At 44.9% G+C, this 5,664-nt stretch overlaps 1 pseudogene; it reads right to left on the reverse strand.

Annotated features, from left to right (window-relative positions):
• Positions 1 to 3,076: 3,076 nt before the first annotated feature.
• Positions 3,077 to 3,581, reverse strand: LOC115276854 (annotated as a pseudogene).
• Positions 3,582 to 5,664: the final 2,083 nt, after the last annotated feature.

The raw sequence follows: 5,664 nt of genomic DNA on the forward strand, positions 1-5,664 counted from the left end.
GAGGGTACCCTGCCCCATCATGTCCAAACCTTGAGCAACCCTGCGGGTGGGGTTTTCTTTGTTGAGAGAGAGAGATGGAGGGTCACGGAGACAGACACACACACACACACACACACACACCCACACACCCCCCCCCCCCCCCCCGAGAGAGAGAGAATCCCAAGCAGGCTCCACACTGGAAGCACAGAACCCCATGTGCGGCTCGAACTCAAGAACTGGGAGATCCCGACCCAAGCCAGAACCCGGAGTGGGCCACATACTGACTGAGGCCACCCAGGCACCCCACAGTTGTCATTCTTCTCTAATAGGCAGAGCAACAGAGGCAGAGAGCTTGGATACCTTTCCCAAGTGACCACCAACTAGTGAGTGGGCCGGAGGTAAAATCCCAGTCTCTGAGGCCACGACAAAGCTCGCTCTGATGACTAATGTTGAAGAGCCAGGGTTTTAATGGTCAGCGGTTCTCGAGGAAAACTGCCGGACATTCAGCAGCGGCTTCGTGTGTCAGGGGATTGTTATGGGGTGAACTGCGAGGGGACCCAGGAAGACTGCCAGAGTCCCCAAGCCATCACTATGTGTGATGCATCCCAGGGGGCACATGGCTTCCCCTCCTTCCCCCCTCCCTCTGGCCTTCCTCCTCTTCCTCTTTCCAAGCTGGTTTTGTCAGTTTGGATTGTTGTAACCACGATGCACAGACTGGGTGGCAGAAACAACAGAGCTTAATTTCCCACAGTTCTGGAGGCCGCAGGCCCAAGATCAAGGCACCAGCAGATTCAGTGTCTGGTGAGGACTCTCTTCCTGGCTTGCGGATGGCTGTTTTCTCATTGTGTCCCCACAAAGCAGAGAGGAAGAGACAGACAAAGCGATCAGTTCTCTCCTAGCTCTTCTCATTAAGGGCACTAATCCCATTCACAAGGCTCCACCCTCTGACCTCATCCCCTCCCGGAGGCCCCACCTCCAAATGCCATCACATTGGGGATTCAGGCTTCAGCATCAGAATTTGGGGGAGGGGGACACAGGCTGTTGCACATGCTGTAGCTGCTGTGAGAGTTTGTTAGAGACTCTTCTTGGACAACTTGCAAAACCAGGGCACTTGGAGACTCATAGTTTGGTTTATGATCCAAAGCCCAACTTGAGACTCTTGGTCCTAATCTGATTAGGTTGACAGAGCAGATCATTCCTGCAGCCTGGGAATCACTCACTGATGGGAGCACGGTTGTCATGGGGCCACAGAGGACGTGAGATGACACATGGCCTTGGACAAAGAAGCCAGTAAAACAAGTACAAAAATGGCTACCTCAGTAATGTGATGATGAAATTAAATGAGATGCTCATAGATGAAGCGTTCATCTTCGCTTGGGTGCATTAGAGCAGGTGCTCAGCTCTCAGCAGCTTTCAGTCCTATCTTCCCTCTGTAAGATCTGCAGGTGCCCTCCCCTCTCTGGGCAGACCTGGGGGCTCCTGAGTGTGCGTCCTGCTCTTCTTTCCTTGGGCTCCCTGCTCCGCTTCCTTTCACCCTTACAACCTTAGCACCGCCACCTCAGTGCTGTACATGCCCACACTCTCAGTTCCTGAGTGTGAGGCTTATTTTCCCGGACCTCATTTCCAGCTGGCCACTTCCTGGCCATGTCTAGAAGTCACCTTCATCTCCTGGGTAATGCTTCTCAACCTCACACTGTAGCTCCTGCAGTGAATAAGAATCCTGCAGAGAAGGGTCCCTCCTCAGTTCCATAGCCAGAAGGTCTTCATGGCTGTCTCAGGGAGGATTCATCCTGGTCACTTCCCTTGGTAATTACTGTACTGCCTGTTTGCTTTGTGACCTCCAGATGGATTCAGCCAAGGGCAGGCACCAGCAGCACATGGGGCGGGAGCAGTATCAGCACGCCTCCATGAAAGGCTCTCATTTCAAGGGACCCCAGTGACACTTTCTCCTTCTCAGCCCTTTCAGGCACTGAGGGGCTAATGCCTGCTAGTCTCTGGGTGACCCTCAACTCTGTCCACATCCTTATGCGCAGACCCTTATGGGTGTCTCTACATTTCAGTGGCGTGAATTCTCTGCCCTGTTGAACCCCACAGACTTGTATGGCTAGAATTGAAAGGCCACCTCATCCTCACCTGGTCAAGCACAACTCTTTTCCTACTTGGGTGACAAGATGAAATTTAGAAGGATGCCCGTGCCTGCAAGTCCTTGGCAGTCTCCTCAGTTGTTAGACACAGGGCTGGTTCCTCCTCAGGGTCCCGTGAAGAGCACGGCTCATGGAGAAGGTTTTCTTTGTCACAAGCCCTGCCTTGGAGGCCAAGCTGTTTACTTTTTCAATCTCTCAATTTTTTTTAAATTAGTTTTTCAATTTTTATTTTTATTTTATTTTATTTTATTTTCTATTTATTTTTTTTCAATATTTATTTTTCTTCAATTGTATTTCCTACTTCAGTAGTATGCAGGAGGGTGTTATTTTCTTCCCACTAATTAATACTTTTTTTAGTACCTTTTAAACAAAAAATTGGCAGATACTTACTTTAGAATGATCATAGGTCCAAATTATTTGTAACATAAAAACCATAAATTCTATTTTCCAAAAACAATTAGGACCTTTTTAAAAGAAAACCAAACAACATACCTTAAAAGGCACTGGGATTTTTCTGCTTCTAAACCAATTGCTAAGCTGTAAAAATAAATCTGGTTCTATCAGGAATCTCAAAATTGAGTGTTCTCCAAAGTGGAAAGTATACAGTGCCATTTCAGGAACTTGCTATTCAGCTCTCACCTCCAACATTAAGAGCAGCCTATCAAAGCAGTTGAATCAGGTCAAAAGAGTCCAACATAATTAGGCTTCAATATGTGAGGTTCAATTAGCAGGACCATTTTATGCCTATGCTTCACTTCTATATTTATAAAAAGAATTTGCACGACTTACATAAATGTAACTATCAGTGAAGGTTTAACAATGGAAATGCAATCTAACAGCAATGCAGAAGAGATGTATTTTTACTTACCTTTTATTTGAGTGACCTTATTTAAAATATAAATAATTTAGAAGTTCTTAGTCTCCTAAGAAGATTTTTAAATGCGCTTATAGAAATGATTAGTGAGATCTTTAAGAAATATCTTCCATGTCCACATCCTGTTGTAATTTCTGCACCATTTTTTCTATCAACTGTTTTCCTTTGCCTGCAAGAGGGGCCCGAATAAGATGAATGTTTTGCTTGACTTCTTTGATGTCCTGATCTTTCTGTAATTCTTTATTTTTCTTTAATCTGTTTATTACAAATTTGGCTTGGTGTTTCTGTTTGATCTCTTCAACTCTCTTCATTGCATCAATAGTTTTATTCCATAACTCTCGCTGGTATTTAACAGGTTCATTTCTACGTTTTTCAAATTCAAATGAATTATCCCCTGTACGCTCTTTACCAGCTGCTTTACCGAATGCTTTAGTCCACCTGACCTTACAAGGATTGCGCTTCTTCTTAAAGTTTTTATGACACTTGGATTTACAGAATCTGAACACCTTGCAGTTGCGGACAAACATCATGCCGTGGCCGGGATAAACGGGCCCCGAACAGAAACAACACTTCTCAATACGCATGTTGAAACTGCGTGAGTCCTCACAGAACAAACGCCGATCCCGAGTGCTAGTTTTTCAATTTTTAAAAGATGTTCCAACCATGTGACTTGTGGGGAAATCATAATCCTCTGCTGTTTCTTATTGAAAATGATGAAGCTACTGACTTTCTGACATTTACAGTTGCCTCAGCTCTGAAAAGGTAAATGTCAGCCCAGGAAGAGTCTTCTGGAACACTGAGCGTTGGTGGAGGAGCTTCCTTTCTGGGCAACAGGTGAAGGCTGCCCCGGGCACCTCCCCGTCTCCCCCTGATTTTGTCCCCTGATGTTTTCGGCTTTGAGCACCCCTGTATCCGATCCTGTTTCTCTGCTGCACGTGTCTCCCCCAGGTTGACGTGTCCATGCTGGACACCAGGTGTTTTTCCTGGATGCTCCACCAGGGCGGGGAGGACCCTTCCCTTTCCTGAGATACCAGTGCAGCAGCCATTCGGGTCTGACTTCAGGACCAAATTCACAGAATCCTGAGACCAGGATAAAGGAAGATATTATGTATTGAAAGCAAAACTGCTGGTTTTCCTTGTTCCAGTGTGGGTTTGGAAAAAGAAGGAAGAGGATTATAGAATGATTCCACTCTGTCAGGCAGGCAGCCGAACAACTTATATATGTGAGCTCATCTAATCCTTACAGAAGCCATATTATCCCGACGGATGGTGAAACTGAGGCTCAGAGAAAAATGGTATGTTGCAAAGGGACATAGCTGAAAGGTATTGTGACTGTGCCAGAGTATGTGGTCTAACCTTTTCAGTTTGTTTGAATTTTCTTTTTTTTTTTTTTTTTTTTTTTTTTTTGAGAGAGAGAGCCTGAGCAGGGCAGGGGCAGAGAGGGAAGAGGGAACGTTAAGCAGGCTCCATGTTTAACATGGAGTCCAACATGGGCCTCCATCTCACAACCCTGGGATCATGATCTGAGCTGAAATCAAGAGTCTGATGCTTAAGCCACGGAGCCACCCAGGTGCCTCTAGTTTGAATCTTAAAATCATTTCCAGACTTTCCAGGCTTCAGAGAGAGAGGATATTTCACTTATCCTTTTCTTTGGGTCTGCTTCAGTCAAGGTTTGCTTATTCTTTTCAGTTTTAAATTTCATGTTACTTCTGGACTTGTGCAGTTTTATTTCTCTGCTTATTGGCTGTCTTCTGTGCTTCAGATATCGCTGTGCTAGGGCATAGCCAGAGAGCTAGAGAAACAAGATAGTGGAGGTTTCTCAACGATGCAAGGCTGTGACCGTAAGGAATTGCCTCTTCGTGGAGGGAACTCAGAGGAAAAATGTCTTTTGCTGTATGGGTCATGTCCAAAGCCACTCTGCCAGTAATCCAATCCCTTCTCCACCTCCACTGGGCACACCATGGTAGCTTTTTACTCAAGATAACATCATTCACCTTGACAAAGTCAAATCTCTTGTTTCCATTTTCTCTCCGCCTTCACATTCTTATCTACACTTACAATAGCATTACTAGTTCCTTAACCTACTGGTTGTTGAAGCTGTTTCTGGCTATTTTAATTTGAACAGATGAGTTGAACATTTATAACCACTTCTTAGGGAAATTATGGGCCATTTGAACTAGAATTTTTATATCTCCTGTGCTAAAGTGGAATCATCTCTCAGTGATCTGGGTGAAAACTGTGCCCTGGAAGAATTTGACTTCAATGCATACAGGGGGCAGGAATAACTCAAGTATGTATACAAAATACCCCGTGGGGTATGTACTTTCAAATGGTCTCATCTAAAAGTAATTACAGTAAACTCATACTTTGTGTATCTCCTGATGAAAATGTTGATAATCCATGCCTAGCATATTTGAAACAGTTGGCCTCAACAGGCTTTTCAAGTTCTTGTTTACATATATATTGTTTTTTTTTTTCCAAGAGAGAATAAGAAAGAATGCAATTCACCTCCACTCAGCAGAGGAGAACATGGAAAAGTCCCCAGACTAATAGCCCACATCTGTGATTTCTGTTTTTCTCTGTTTCACCTCCTTGTACTTGACTTCACTTCCCCCAATTCTGCCAGTTCCCAGCTTGTGTGTCCTTGGGTGAGCTGCTTAACCTCTC

This window comes from Suricata suricatta, chromosome 13 (genome assembly GCF_006229205.1).
Source record: "Suricata suricatta isolate VVHF042 chromosome 13, meerkat_22Aug2017_6uvM2_HiC, whole genome shotgun sequence".
NCBI classification, from domain to species: domain Eukaryota; kingdom Metazoa; phylum Chordata; class Mammalia; order Carnivora; family Herpestidae; genus Suricata; species Suricata suricatta.